The sequence below is a fragment of the Acipenser ruthenus genome, chromosome 7 (genome assembly GCF_902713425.1).
Source record: "Acipenser ruthenus chromosome 7, fAciRut3.2 maternal haplotype, whole genome shotgun sequence".
Lineage (NCBI taxonomy): Eukaryota > Metazoa > Chordata > Actinopteri > Acipenseriformes > Acipenseridae > Acipenser > Acipenser ruthenus.
The window spans coordinates 42187834-42204532 of NC_081195.1; the positions used below are offsets into that span (position 1 = coordinate 42187834).

Below are 16699 nucleotides of genomic sequence, written 5' to 3' on the forward strand. Positions count from 1 at the left end.
AGTATGTTAAATATTAAAAGCATAGCAAAGTGCAATGAAGCATAGTGAAAGCACGGTAAATCACAGGTGAACACTGTAAAGAATAGTGCATATTTCTAAACATTCTATTGAGATTCGTGGTTTAGCAACACTGCAATGGCATGATAAGGAAATCGGTTGTTTCCTGTTTGAAAAATGTATACCTCCCCAACGACTATAAACCGTAAATAGACGTTCCTAATAATGCAGTTTACTTGTTTGGAAGCTTATGCGCCTTCTCAATGAGAGCACCCATGTATTTCTAGTGTTTGTGCCTTTTCCTAATTCTGAGAACATAAATTGACAGCAAGCAGGCTGAGGCTCTGGTGAATGTGGCACGCCCAGAAGTGAGGTGCAATGGACCAATCAGGGTTTTAAAAGAAGCTAACCAACCAGGATTCGGTTGCCACCTCCCCTGAATAACAAAACCTTTTGTGGTAGCGTTCTCAGAAAGAAAAAGGTTCCGTTGGAGCTAGTGCTGCGTTGTGACAGAATGTGTGTTTTTCTGTGGAGGATGTCTCAGCATCAGCAATGTGAATTTCTTAAATAATCAATTCTATGCTTTGGAATACCAGTTTGAGGAGTTAATACTTCATACGCGCCAGTTGTACAATTGTGCTGTAGACGTTTAAGGAAGGAGAGAGTATTCCATGGATATATTGTAAGTAGTTCTTTTTTTTTTGTTCGGGGGTTTTCTGTACGTTTTTTTTTTCATGCCTAACCGCATAGGTTACTAGTGTGCTGCTTTTTTTTTTTTTTTTAAATGCAATTTTTATATCGTCAGGGTGCATTTTTTATTTGAAGTTCCTAAAGCCCTGCATACACGAAGAAGCATGTCAAGACAATATGTTTACTTGTGTAAGCTGTGTCCGTGTTTGTTTGTGATTCTCGGAGTGGACCGGGGTTGTACTTTGAGAAACATTTTCAAGAAACAGTTTACCTTGGAGACTGAGCATGTCATCGATCATGTGACTATGCAAGAATCGTGTTACAACCAATCGTTATATTGATATGTACGCTGTCAGCAGCGCCTCAAAAGTGTCTGGATCCAAGCGAATAAAATTGCGATAACTTAAATATAGCACATATAAAATATTATAACACGTTCTTCCTCTCCTCACGATTTAGGATCCATTCCACTTGTCTTGTCCACACGACTCCTGTTACTTTTATTTTTTTTTTTTTAAACAAAATAAGTGCATCACCACTCGCTGCAAGTCTTTCTTCCATTTTTTGGAGGGTGCAGCAGAAAAGTTTCCCCGACGTTTCTTGACAACATTTGGAAGAAAATGTATGCTGGGCTTAAGTTTAATAGTTACCGCTGTATTATTTTGTCTTCATAACTAAATTGCAAATCCAAAAACGAATTGGTTTCTCAAAAAAAAAAATGATTAAACTGCCACAGTCTGAGAATCTCGGCTTACAAATCTTTATTTGCACCAGTAATAACCAAAATAATGAGCTTTAACATTCCGTACATAAGGGTTTTTTGATACAGTTTGTTAAACCACAGTGGTATGGGTATATTTCGTGAAAATGTCCTAGCTGAGGTTGCAATTGAGAACAACGATGGTACGCCGTTGTAGCACAAAACAATAATGCTACCATGCGGGCAGCATTATACAAGTGTCGAAAATAAATGGTTAATTAGTCAATTAATACATTCGTAAATTAGCAGTTTGCCAATTTAACATTTTTTAAAGCCTATATTTGAACATTGTCAATCACATGACGGAGGGCATGCCTTGATTCTCTATGTGGACTAACGTCAATATGCGCGCAAAGGCGTATGGGATCGGTTTCCATGTCAACGTACGACGAGTCACGTGACGACTAGATTTAGCAGAGCGGATACGGCATTTTATTGGGTGTTTGCGTTTTTTATTGGCATTTTAATAGTATTATAATTTTTATATTTGATAAATTTAATAATAAATGGTTATTTCTTTTTGATTTTCGTGTGGTTAAGCCTTTACATTAAATATAAATTGCATTAAATAGTTTACGGTAATAATTACGGTACAGATGATACAACATGTATTTACCACAAGGTGTAGTGTGTGTGTTTATATATATATATATATATATATATACACACACACACACACAATGCCCAAAAATTCGTTAAAGTAACGTTAAGGTTTGTTTGCAAATGTCCAAAAGGTTAGGAAATTGCACCCTTATGTGTATGTGTTTAGATGACTTTATACAGTTATGTCATGCACTTATGCCAGATGTTTGTTTAAATTTTCCTACATGGTAATTTATTTCCAAAGTTTCAGTTGAACTAGGCTTAAAATACTGCTTGATTTATTGTGGATTTTCGCATTACATTTCTTTCCCACAACGCTCTTTATCGATTTCCCTGATGTAACAAGTGTTTCTCACATCCAGATTCAACTCTTTGTTTTGACCATGCTGTGCTAAGTGCACTAACTACGTTGCTTCAGTTGATATGGGTGTTTTACAGCTAATGTGTGTGTTTTTATTTTTTTTAATATAGCTACATTGATAAGTAGTGTTTTCTAATCGATGGCATATTTTAACTAGCTCAATTAAGACTAAGCTTAACTTACACAGACTTTAATTGGAAAGATGCCAATAATTGTGATCCACAAATATTGGTATTTACTTCAGTAGGGCAGTGTGATTTAATATAGGTTGTACAGTAGTTTGTGTATTGTGTGAAATATTTAAGGAATGCCAAAAAAATAGTTGAAGGAATGAGCAGGTCAAAATGTTTAATCTTTAGCAGTGTTCATATATGGTCTTGCACTAAATCTGCTAACACATTTGTCTTGGTTTAATCATTTAACGTGTCATAAACTGCAGTAAGTAATGTACCCTCATTGTATATTGTCATTTCCTACAGTGTTTGTCAGATCATTGGCATCATTTTGGAATGGAGCCTGTCACTTTTCAAAGCAGAGTTGCAGATTGGTTATTGTTTCTGATATAATTCGTTCCCACGAATTACTAACTTGCGCGATTTAGTCATTGGTGCACCCATATTTATTGGGAGACGTGTAAAACACTAACTACTATTTATCTATTCATAAAAAGAATGGCATCTGCTAATATTTATTGGGAAACGTGTAAAACACCATTTATTTATTTGTTTATAAAAAGAATGGTGAAATAAGTATCAGTTAAAGAGCTTAAACTTTTTTTATTTGTCCATATTTTATTGTGTGTTCAACAGGACATCAGTAATTACAGAACAACTTACAAATTAATTGACTTAAACTGGGAAATGAAATCTTTCTTTTTCACTTTAATGCGCAAGCGCATCTGTGAAAGGGAGGATACTGGGAAGTTTTGTACGCTGGGAACTATTGTATCTGACAGCGGGCAACATGGGTGCACCAATGACTAAGTTGCGTGAACGAGTTCGTAATTCGTGGGAACGAGATAGTAAATCGTGCGAACAAGTTAATCCAAGTTTGTTGTTTTTTTCAGACATGTCGTCTCCAGGGCTCCGTAGATTGTGTAAATGCTAGAGTAGAACTCAATCTGGATATGAGCTGTCCAGCCTTAGTGCTGGTAAACCCTTAACAAAGCACTGCATGGCTAGCAGAAATCTGAACTCAATCATTTTAGTGAGTTGTGTATCAGGTGTAGTAGTCAGAACCAGAAACACATTCACAAAAAAGGCACAACATGTTTTTAAACTGTAACAAACCTTATTTTCTGTATTTTTCACAATAAAACAAGTACATGATCAAGTTGCATATTTCCATTGTAAAGTGCTGTCCAGGACTTAATGTGTAAGCAGTAGTGGGGAAAAAATAAAACAAATCCCTATACTGTAGGTCAGCTTTGGTAAAAAGCCCACTCACCATGTCAAGGGCCTTCTTGCATAACCCACAAAAATAGAAGGACTTTAAAGAGGCAGTCTGTAAAAATGACATTACAAATGTACAGTGGCATATGTTATCAGTAAATCTAATGAGACATTTCATACTCCTAACTTTTTTTTTATACTATGTAATTGTCTAATATCATGTAATAACCAACTTCACATGTACAATGTGAAGTTGGTTATTCTTCAAAATTACATCTACTGTAATTTTATGTCATGTTCAGAAACTAAGACTACCATACCAATTAAAAATGAAAGATTAGAAATAACAAATTAAGTGCCAAATCATCTACAATATTTCTCCAAATCAACAGGTCTCAATACAGAATCAGGTCTGCTGGGGGATGGGGGGGGGGGGAAAGATTTAAGTATGTATTTTGTGCGCGCTTCAATAATAAACTGAAGATTAATGAGCCCTATTGCCAGTGCTACCCTACATATGTAGCTGTTTTTGTGTTTGTATAATATACTAAGCTAGAATGCTTAGTATAAAATACACAAAAAACACACAGTAAAAAAACAACAATAATCAGGGCTTGAATTTCATTTCTGTGTGCTGGGGGGATTTCCACCTATGCTGCAGCCAATCGGGGGGATTCCAAAATTTTAGGGGAGGAATAGCAAAAGAAAAGGCACATTTGCATATAAAAACTATATATTTTACTGCATCATCATTCACACTGGTGGTGTTTTAAGATAAGCTACTTTCAGGAGACCTGCAGCTGTTCACTGTGACAGAGCACTCTCCATTGCTTTTGCCATTGCCTGACGTGAAGTTTTTGCATGCAGCAGAAGAAAAAGGTGCTTTTCTTTTTAACCAGCGCTCCATTTCTTTTTTTTTTTTTTTTTTTTAACTCTTTACACTCGACCCTATTTCCACCTGTTTTTCACAGTTTTACTACTGGATAGTTTGTACTGCATGCATGTAACGTAGTGGTATGTGGTATGTGTGTGGGGTGGGGGGGGGGGGGGGGGGGGGGGGGGGGAATCCAAAATAATTGTTTGGTCACTGCTAGATATATTGTAATCATATTGCTCAACAAAAAAAATAAACTGCACCATTGAACCTCAATATGAAATGAACAAGCTTTCCAACGATACGGCCCCTTTCAGTCTAGCTGCTAAATGACGGAGCAATAGACTCAAATCGAAACACAAGCTGTGAACTCTATCACATGATGAGAGGCTTAACTTCAGGCAGTCATAATTCTGGCTAGGAGTACTGCATACACACACTGAATACGTCTTTGGAAAACAGAGTCTGTGCTTTTAAACAAGTCAGGAAGTTTGCTTTTACGGTGTCTGAGTAATATGTGCGTAACCTTCGGTGCGCTGGCGCCCCAAAATGAATGAGGCTGAGTTTTAAGAGTTAAAGCGAAAGTCACTGCTTGCAAAACAACACCTAGATAGTCTTTAATATTGTCTTTTTTTCAAAACTGTTTACTTACTGCAATGTACTGAGTTTCTATAACCCTTAAAGATAGCGGCCGAGAATCACATACAAGAATAAAGACTCGCAGCACTTAAAATATCCAGCACTACTTTTATTTTTATTTTATTTATTTATTTATTTATTTATTTATATATTTAAACCAGAACTACTCAATGTGGCTCATAGTGCTATTGTCACGGACACCCACTTCCTTCGAGATTGTTGTAGCGTTCCAGGCATTCTAAATGGGGTGAAATACAGTAGCTTGGTGTCTTAAAATATCTCTGCGGGAATTTCCTGCACGAAAGTTGCAGATATGCGGGAGCAACTTGAAAAATGCGCGATTCCCACAATCCCGTGCTGAAATTCAAGCCCTGATAAGCATGTTACACCTTTACTTACTATACTTGCACAGCTCTGCAAATGGAGCACATAACACTTCAGATCTTCGCATGGAACCATTTTATATATTTTTTCTTTTATACGAATTCTGCTTTTTGGTACTCACAATTGTGCTGTTACTTAAACAATTTCAAATAACCTGTGTGTGTGTGTGATATATACCGATTCTGCAGAGTCAACGCCCATGTTTTAACTGTTGCCTCACCCCCACTTTTAGCTGAAATGTCAATTTTTCACCATTTCTAATAACCATGCGCAAAAAATCACGTGTTTCAAGTGAGTAGAACAAGCTGTGCAGTACAGTGGTTGCTCTGTGCTTTGATTTAATAAATTGTAAGCACTTTTCGTTTTGAATCTGAAGTGTTGTGCAGAACTTGAATGTCTTGCGAAACAGGGCAAGTCCGTGTGCAGCAGCCTCAAGCCTCTATGCAGCTTCACGCTTCGCTGCTGCAAATGTGCATTGTAGAGCAGCTACTGCAAAATTGTGGGATAGCCACCGCACATCTTTTTGCTTCTTTTAACTTGATGCAGTCATCCTTGGAGTTGACAATGTTCTGTTCAAGTAAAGTAAAAAGCACAAAATTGTCCTGCAGGCTACAGAGGCATCTCGGTTAGTTTAAGTCCCTGAATTTACAATTACTCACTTATGCAAAGAAAATTTATATGAAATACCCATTACTCATAACATAGACTAGGTGACAAAATGCATTATTTAATATAATGTCAACCTGAATTTCCTTCAGCCCAGTGGTGCGCACAGGGGAGTACTCCTAGAACCTATACAGTTGACCCAGGAGATCTTTAAACTTTAGCAGGTAAGGAATTCCAGTAGCTGCCTGAGCACCAGCCAAGGCAAGACGGTGGGCGATGCAGTGAACACTGACCAGCTTGCTATTCGCAGCCCTCAGTTGTGCAGCAACCTGACGAACACAAGTTTAGACAGTTTTATTCAAGTGATGAAAAAATATTTGAAAATGTATTCAATTTTGTTTGGATATTTTGAAACCCTGCAGCTATCAATGTTTGATTTATGGATTGTACAATCCTATGTGACTCAATTATTTTTGTTTATTAATTAATTATGTTTTAGTTATGAAGTTACTGTGACGAAGAAGTAATCACCCCATTAATTTGGCCAACCATTACTGATGCTCCATCAGAGCCAAACCTAGCCATCTTTCTAATGTCCACATCCATATCAGTAAGGAACACTTTAATAGCCTGAGTGATGGTATCTGCTGTGCCAATCAGAATGTCGCGTATGCCCAAGATGGAAGTTTTCACCTAGAAAAATGTTACATTTAGATAAGTCATTGCAAATAAATTGAATTTTGTAGTCTAGCCAATAAAATGTAATATATAAAGTAAATTGGCTTTTTGCTAAACTTACCTCATTGCAGTCAGTCAGATAGCAACCAAAAATGATGAGCTGCTTGGCCTCAGCCACGTCTGTCATTTCATCTACCAGAATGCTAAAGTATGGGCTGCTGTGCAAAGTGTGCAGGATGTGATGGCGTGGCACATCAGACAAGACCTTCACCATCTCCCATGTGATCTTTTCTGAGGTGTAGTTGGCATTTCCTCCCTGCAAATAATAGGTCACAACTTTACAAATGATGAGTTGTTCATTCACTTAATACATTCTAATAGTTTTAGAAATAACAGATTGAGAATTATTTTCTGAGAACACTACCTTGTTTAGGTGGCTGAGGTATGAAAGGCCCAGACCCTGCATCATATCTAGGAGGCTGGCAAACTTGGTGGTTGTCAGCCAGTACATTCCTTGCAGAGCTGCGAGGAATGCTACCCTGTCCAAGCTCATGTAGTGCTTGAAAGACTGCATTATGCCACCGCTCTTCTCCGCTGCTACGGCAGCAGCAGCCGTAGCCAAGGGCTGCTGGTGCTGGTCTCATTTTGCATGCCTGTCAGACTGTCTAAGGGTGGTACATGGCACACCTGATTTACCTTTTTATTTTTTATTATTTATTGCCTGGGACAGTGACTGCATTGCATTTAGCAACAACGATGACACTGTTGGTGACATCCTCAGTGTTGTCAACACTGTCACTGGTCGCTAAGGCTACTAGTACGTTGGCATTAACGGCAGTTCCGCCATCTGTTCTGTCTGACTCGGCAGCCGCGGTAGAGGGCCTGCTTGTGCTAACGTTCTGATCTGCTGGCGCTGCATTCTTTTTGTTTTGAAGTAGGACGCAATAGATCGTTTTGTAAACCATTTTTTAAAAATTCATTACTGTCGTAGTAGTAGTTTTTGCATGCGAGTTGTATTAAAATAATATCGGCTACTTATTGATTACTAAAAAAAGCAATACTAATAACGTGTATTTTAAATATTCTGATAAACTTTACTGTGATTGTGGAGTTTTGCTTTTGTTGTCGTTGTTCCGATTATATATGGTTGCTGCACCATTAAAAGACGTAACTTACACTTGATCACACATGTGCTTGCAAGAATAAGTGGAAAAGCTTTTTGTCACTGTTGTTCCATAGTTAAGGAATATACAACATAAACATTTTTCCACTTATCGCAAGTAAAACTGGACATGTACTGTGTCCCACATTTTATATTTTAAAACCTACATACTATATGAAAATCAATCTATGGGAAACTGAAGTCATGCAAAAGGATTATTGTAAAGTTGTGGAACTTTTAAATAAAGATTGAATATCTCAACTGTTTGGAATACACATTACTGTTCTTCGTCTGAACGATTGATTTATTTAACCCAGCTTGTTATGGTATAATAAAGATCTGCAATGGTGTTGGTTGTTACAGAGCTGTGTATCAGGGGCACTTTACCCATAGACAATACAAGCACATGTAACTAGTCCAATAACCTTTTACTGGCACGTCTTAACTGCACGATTTCTTCCTACTACGAGTGTCTCTTTAGCTTAACAAATCCTTTGTTGGCACGCCAAGAAGACCACACGTCTGTACAATTAGTCCAGTAGACGACAGTTTCCCCTGGAGACTGTTCTACTGACACGTTAAAGCACTGCACAATTTATTTTTTTATGCATCACTTTTGTACAATGTTATATCCCAACTGCATATCTTCAATAACCGATATAATATATGCATGCAAATGTAGATGGTTCATTTTGTAATACTGTATTCTTCCTTTTCAGTCCTGAATAGGTGATCTAGCTGGAGCAGTCTCCGTCTGTCCACTGTATCCTGATCCTGTGGTTGGGAGTCAGGTTCGATTTGGTCAGGTGTTTCTCTACAGTCTGGTCTCAAACCTCCCCGATGTTTTGGAAGAAAGTCAAACAATCCGATGGGTGGCCCGCCAATGATGTTGATTTAAGTGAGTTCTGATGTTTCTTAAGAAAATACAGTCCTTTTCTTTAATTAATAGGTTTATTATAATACATGCAGGTAATCATGTCCCAAGCACAGAACAGACAGATTCAAAGTTTACAAGATGTTAAATACCCCTTAACACAGGGTGGTTCCCCTCCCCTGTTTCTGGCACGTAACCAATGGTAAAGCAACCTGTTACTGGGTGTTAGGCCAGCCGAAGCCTGAATTTCAAAGGGTCCTTTTTCCCTGTTTCCCCAGACAGACACGTGTTGGAGGTGTGTGAGATTACATGGGGAGAGATAGTTAAGGACTTATTCCTTTTTACTATAACAAGAGAATTGTAAAACGGTTAAAAATGTCCGCCCGTGTTGTTGCATGGTCTGATTGAGATACTACAGCATGAAGGAACAGAAAAATTCAGGTTTCTCAATGCACACACATACACAGAAATGAAAGCAGTGTGTGTTTGTGTGTGTGTGTGTGTGTACCCCAAATGAGATGTGTACAAAAGATGTGACGATACTTGTTGAGGTAGCCTTGTAAATGGCTTGTTAGCAAGAAATCACCATTTATGTTAACCAGCTATTGTTGTGTTTATTATCTTGGGCATGTCAGTTTTTTTTTTCTCAAGAATATGTAACTTCAGATGACCTTACCACTTGCTCCCACTTCTTTTGCTAATCCTTATGAACTAACAGTGTATAGGAGATTTGTGAATTTTTAAAATTGTATTATCTGTGATTTAAGTAAATACACAGCATATCCAGCTGTGAGAAATGGTTTGCCCCCTTTGCAATGCACTGTTTATAAATGCCTGCTGGAAATACGTAAACATGTATCACTTTGACAAAATGTTTTACCATGACATAACTAGAAGTGATTCCAAACAATGTAAGCACTGTGATAGCAAATGACGTTTATTTAAAAAGTGCAGATATTGCAATAAAAAAGTGTTTATAAATGCCTGCTGGAAATTACATATAAAACTGAGGAAAAGCGCAACACTCACGATGTAAAGGACACAATTTTATTAATTACATAAAAAGGAGAGTACTCTGGCGTTTCAGCCAGCTTTGCCTTCATCAGAGTACAAGCAACTGTAGAAAAAATACCTTAAATGCAAACAATTCAAACATCAAGCAGTTACATAATTACTAACATGGCAAATTTACAAAGATATGTGTGCTCATCATGAAAGAGCACGCATTTATATAAGCATATGTTTTATAGGATTGCCAGTTTATTTAGAAAGATCAGATGTTACAATTTAAAAAATAAATAAAGGAGTAATAGTAATTTACATTGCTGCCTTGTCGATTTTAATGCAATCATTTAACTTCTGTGCTTTTCAACGTACTCTTTCAACACTACGTTGTATACTTTTGGTGCATTAGCGGTCCATTTATTCAGCACCTGTTAGGCACGTCAAGTCCAATTTATTTTCACACTCGCTGTTTATTTTACACGCGCTGTGTTTTAAAATTCCCCCCTCCCCCCACAGTAAAACATGTTTAAAAGGCACTGCATATCAACAGGACACTCAGTACTGCATCTCCAGCCCCACCCCTTATTCGCTGTATTTTTCACATACCTCTTCATAGTCGTGCATACTGATAAGTCATCTCCTGACCACTCGTTTTTATCACCAAACTCCTCAATAGTGCGATCCAAGTCATTATTTTATTACTATAATTATTTTATTACTATGATTGGCTTGAAAGTGGAGCCGTGGTTTCTGGACAGCTAGACACGACGGCTAGGTATTCAAATGAGCAAAAACAAAAGGGTAACCCTTTTTAGACAGAACAATATTTGAAACTAAAAAGACCTATTTGATTTTATTTGATTGTGTTGTTACTAAGCATAGAGGTTTAACGTATTCTGATCTAATAATAGTGATAACTCTCTGAAGATTAATATGTTTTAAGTATTTTGATCTAATAAGAAACATAAGAAACATATTAAAACTAACAAGTGTTTAAGGCTCTACTGTAATACAAATAGACTGTAAAAGCAGGAGTGAGCATTTAATTTAATCAATTTAAGATTAGTTCAGTTTCTCTAACTAAACAAAATCTTTTAGACATTACAATATCCATTAAATTAAAGAATATAAATGTTTACTTTACTGTAAGCAAAGTAAACAGCAAATTAATTTTGCTAATGGCTTTCAAGGTCAATTTTTGTTGCAATAAATGTGTGCGCTTTTTCTTTTAATGTACAGCACATGTATGAATAACATTTCATGGCACATTAATTTTGCGGAATTAATAAACGCAAAATTAGCAAACATTTCTTGCTCGCAAAATTCTTGTTTTGCAGTACAATAAAAAACAGATGAACTGTTAAGTTTGAAACAAGAGAATATAGTGCAGACTGTATTTAATAAACATGCTGTTGGAATATAACTAATTTTGTGACCTCGTCCTTTGCCTGCTTGTAATGGAAGCAGTGTTGGAGATGACAAATCGGTGTTTGCTCTTAAAAGCGGGATTTGCCAACCTTGACTGATAACCAACAGAAGGTGCTTTAAGAAAGACAGGAGTACGTACCTCATTATATTATAAGAAAATAATGAGAACTGATTTATAAAAATTAGGATGTGAGGTTTTTTTTATTATCTGAAAAGATACTGGTCCAGGTATCTCATCGACCAAAAAATGACTTCATGCTGTGAATTTGGAAAAGTCCTTACAGTGGAGTTTCATATTAATTAAAACAGTAACCTTGGCAAGTAAACATGGTGTCTGAAACCCGCTTGTGCAGGCGAATTTTAGAAACCGAGAGAGAGGTCAGGCTTGGTCCAAGCATGGTACAAGTTAATATAAGGCTATTATATTTAATATGTTTATTATAGTCTGAATTTAAATGAAAATAAACTTGACTTGCCACTGTATGCTTAGTGGTCTTATGATAAACCCCTACACTCTTTGTCCAACACTTTAACACACATTTGTAAATGAAGTTAAACTGACCCATTGACATGAGTTTGGATTTGCAAGTGGTAGTTTGGGATTTAAACTTTTTAATTGTAGCAAAATATGGCTTTTTATTGCCAGTTTTCGGTGTTCTAAAACAATGGTTGTATGTAATGTGTAAAGTATTTTTTTTCTAAACATGGTATAACTTTAGATCAATATACATTTAAATCAGACAACCAACACTTCAACCCCTATTTTAAGTTAGCTTACTTAAATAAAAATCTCTTCTTTGTGTGAGATTACTTTAGACACCTTGTTTATCTAGTTTGGAATCTCTCACGTCGCGGTGAGAAGAAAGTAAAACACCCTTTGTCCGAAGCCGTCACTCATTTACGCCGAAATATCTTCATAATGACAGTAAACATCATGTACAGCTTTTAATCTTAAAAAAAAAGTCGGTGGCAAAAAGCAACGTTGCAAAAGTGTTGTTAGGCAGCCTGTTTTTTTTCCAGTATGTCAGAGAAAAAAAAGCACTGGGGTCCTCACACAGTACATCATGTTATGATAAATTCTCTTAAGCACTGTCAAAACAAAATAAATTAAACCTCACAACAAAGCTTAACATTGAATGTAGCTAATGTCTGTGTGATATATATATATATATATATATATATATATATATATATATATATATATATATATTTTTTTTATAATTGCAGAATTAATCACAATATTGCATGTTTTTATTGTAGAACGAGTCTTCTGAATAACCACGTGTATCTGGAAAGATCACATTTACAATGACCATTAACACCAGTGATTGTTATAACAAAAATAAAAATGTGTTGTCTTAAAAGAAAAGTGTCTTAAAGAACGAATTGGACTGCAGGAAATACTATCCATAAAATGCTGAAAAATGACCAAATTAAGAAAGAAAAGGAAGTTATATTTATATATATATATATATATATATATATATATATATAATATATATATATATACCTGTGTTTATTTTACCAAGATTGATATTGAATATAACCATTTCAGAACTGTATATTGAAACAAAGTCAGATACAAAGAAACCTGTGGGGGGGAGAAAAAAAATGTATTCTGTACATAATGAAACCAAAATGACTTATTAAACAACTCTCTTCCCTCTCTGCTTTATCAGACAGCCCTCCGTTCTTATGCTCTGTGTTTACATCCATTAAACCCATGCTGCTGTCTGTAATGCAGCAGTTCCCTCATTGACCACAATAAGAATGTTGCAGGAAGGCAAAGTGAGAGTAGGGTGAAGACTGAGTGAAAGCTGCAGGAAAGCAATGTTGTGGTGTGAGCTTGCGTGAATCATGTTAGTCATGCTGCATGTACTATATACTCATTAGTTTACAGTAATCTAGTAGGATTCTGTATTCCTGTTTTAAATATTCTCTGTAACCAGTAGAAAATATTATCAGTAGAATTGTATGTAGTCTGTGTAGAAGGGTCATTACTCAAAAATTATGCTAGCATGCTAAGTTATTTTCTTATCAGATGGAAGGATCTCTTTTGAACTAAGCATGGACCCTCCTTAACATTCCGATCTGGTGAGGCAAAGAATCATAAACTCTATGAAAAGAGCCAGTATGTTTGGGTACAATTAAAATAGATCAATTGGACTATTATTGAAACTAAAATAATGCAGAGCAGAAAGTGACTTTAAATTAGTAACTTCAGTCAAAGCATAAAGGTACCCGTCTGTGTCAAGTATACATTAGATCTGCTGAAGAGAATGTAATTAATCTGGCAACCTTGTCTTTTGCTTGCTTGAAGCGAAGCAGTGCCATGCGAGGGTAACTGGAGGAAATAACTTGGCAACTGAAGTGAGATTCACTGGTCAGCAGTTTGTAATCCAAGGTTTCTATGATGATTGGTCTTTTAACTAATAAGTACCTTTTGGTACAGAAAAGGGAGTCAGTGGTGAACTGTCCATTGCTTCATTATATTGTAGAAATTAATGAGAATTTGGAAAACAAAGTAAGGGGGAGCAATAGTGTGGGACAGTTTCTTAGATCTAGTAAAAATGTAATACATTTGGGAAAATGCTTACAAGAGAATTTCATATTTAATAACAACTAACCTTGGCAGGAAAGAAGGTTGTCTGGAACCTGCCTGAACAGGACTTCTTTAGAAACAAAGAGAGGTCAAGCTTAGTTTAAGCATTGAAATAGCTAACCTGAGACTGGTACATTTGACTGTTTTTTGATAGCCTGGATTAAAGTGTGAATAATTGGATCTACTATTGCAGACATTGCCATGAACCTTCTAGCAGCCTTTATCAAATATTATTTTGTTAAACCACATCTATACATGAAAAAAAGCCAACCTACTGAAAAATAATATTTTTGACGTTAAAAGGGAAATCTGTTTTAAACTCAGGTTGGAATAATTAAACAAAGTTAATGTTCTATATTAAGACATCTCATATATAAATATATTTTATTAGGGCTGGGACAATGCATCGATGCATCGAATCGTTGGAATAACCATCAATGGATAAAATAACTATCGATGGTTGGGGGGGGGAAAAAAAAAACACAAAAAAACGCATCCATCAGTTTCTCCCTCGCCCACTATGCAGCATGTACGTTTTCAGGCTGCATTTCTTTATCAGATTTTGATAGTTAAATTGTCAATCCTAATTTAATTTTAAATAATGTCGTCAGACATTTGGAAGTTTTTTTTTTTTGGAAGACGTTTTGGAAGTTTTTTACTAAAATGCGCTGTTTGTGGAGCTTCTCTGGCAATACCACCAACCTGCAGGATCATTTAGTAAGACCGCACCCGACCAAAATACGACCACACTAACACAAGTAAAAAACAAAAGGAAGCAACACCTTCAGTGACAGCTTATTTTGGAAAGAAAGTTGATTTAAAAAGCATCAGAGCAAAAGAAATAACAGGCCTGATAGTGGATGTTGTCACACAAGATATCAGACCTGTTGTAGTAGAGGGAGCTGCGTTTAAAAATCTGATTGCGAATCTTGCTCCGGGCTATGAAGTGTCCTGTCGAAAGACAACCTCCAAATTCATTACTCTGGATCACGAACGTGCAAAGGAAAAGCTTTGACAGGATTCAAGTCAGGAGTGTAATTCAATGTCCATCACTACCGATGTACGGACAAGCATGGCACAAGAAACATTTTTAATAGTCACCTGCCATTACATTAAGCAAAACTCAAGTCAAAAGTATTAGCGACATGAAAATCACATGAGACACACAGCTGTGAATTTAGCAGAAGCGGCCAATCAGATAAACACAGAGTTTGAAGTGGCTACCAAATGAATAGCTTGTGTTCATCACAATGCGGCCAACGTGTGCAGAGCAATGTCTTTGCTTTCTGCAAGCGAGCGTGCTGTGTTACTTTTTGGTAGCGTGGCAAGTGTGAGCTGTGCAGGGCACAGTATAAATCTCTGCATTCAGAAAAGCTTGGTGGATGTTGTTGTTATTATTATTATTATTATTATTATTATTATTTTATTATTATTATTATTATTATTATTTGTTTATTTAGCAGACGCCTTTATCCAAGGTGACTTACAGAGACTAGGGTGTGTGAACTGTGCATCAGCTGCAGAGTCACTTACAATTACGTCTCACCCGAAAAACGGAGCACAAGAAGGTTAAGTGACTTGCTCAGGGTCACACAATGAGTCAGTGGCTGAGGTGGGATTTGAACCGGGGACCTCCTGGTTACAAGCCCATTTCTTTAACCACTGGACCACACAGCCTCCATAACAGGATGTACGACAAGTCCATACGTTAGTGGCAGCAGCAAGGAGACTGGCTGCTGTCACAAATTGAGGGATCAGATTTCTTTACATACTCTTTATTTGCTCAGCACACACTCTTATCTCAGGGGAGACGTTAGAAGGACAGAGATGTTATTACTCCTAGTGGGGTATGGTTCATGCTCTGGACCCGCAATATATCCAGATGACTAATGTAGTACCCAAGAAATTCACAGACATGTATTAAAAGTGTTTTTTTACGAATCTGAGTATGATCAGTACTCATTCGGTTTATTAACGATTAAATATTGGATTGAGTAGCTACAGGCTACTTCATATCCCCAGCTGACAGACGCTCTGGGCAGTCCAGTGTCTTAACAGATATTAACGTTAACACTTTAATACATTTATATGTATTCGTAAGGCCTGCAGGCCGGCCACGAACACAAAATCCAAAGCACCCAATAGCATATTTCAGCACATTCAACAAATTATTCTCCTATTTCCTAAACATAGCGTGAGTCCTTTATAGCAATACATGTGAGATAAAATAATAATTGATTAATGCTTACCCTTTAATATAAATCGTAAAGGAATATGACTGTCTTCACCAGGCAAATGAAACTGAGTTCAATCAGCTCAATTGTGTAGGTCTGCAGATAATGGACCGCATCACCCTGTCAGGTATGAGTGTGGTGCTCCATTGTAATTACTTAGGAGTTATATAGGTTTTTCGTCTCATTGGAATACATGGGATGCCTCAGTTAAATCCAATCATTAATCAGGTGAGACAGCTCTTATCCCTTTTACAAATAATAGTTTTCACAAGATCCAGACCAACTTTTCAGAATTAATTTATGTACCAATAAATTCAAGACTTCATATTTGTCCAACTCCAAACCTATGATCTCATCCCTTGTCTTCCTCTGAACCCCTGCTTTATCTGAAAAGTTGAGTGAACCAAGGTT

The 16699-nt window shown here is 36.6% G+C and overlaps 1 protein-coding gene across 4 annotated transcripts in view; it reads left to right on the forward strand.

Moving 5' to 3' along the window:
- Positions 1-374: 374 nt before the first annotated feature.
- Positions 375-16699, forward strand: part of si:ch211-106e7.2 (uncharacterized) — a 36338-nt gene continuing 20013 nt past the window's right edge. Inside the window, exons 1-2 of one of the 4 annotated variants that reach the window (XM_034026188.3) lie at positions 375-679; positions 8865-9043. The gene's annotated coding sequence lies outside the window, so the exon portion shown is untranslated. The remainder of the gene's footprint in view (positions 680-8864; positions 9044-16699) is intronic. The other 3 variants (XM_034026186.3, XM_034026189.3, XM_059026968.1) reach the window with 3 other exon arrangements.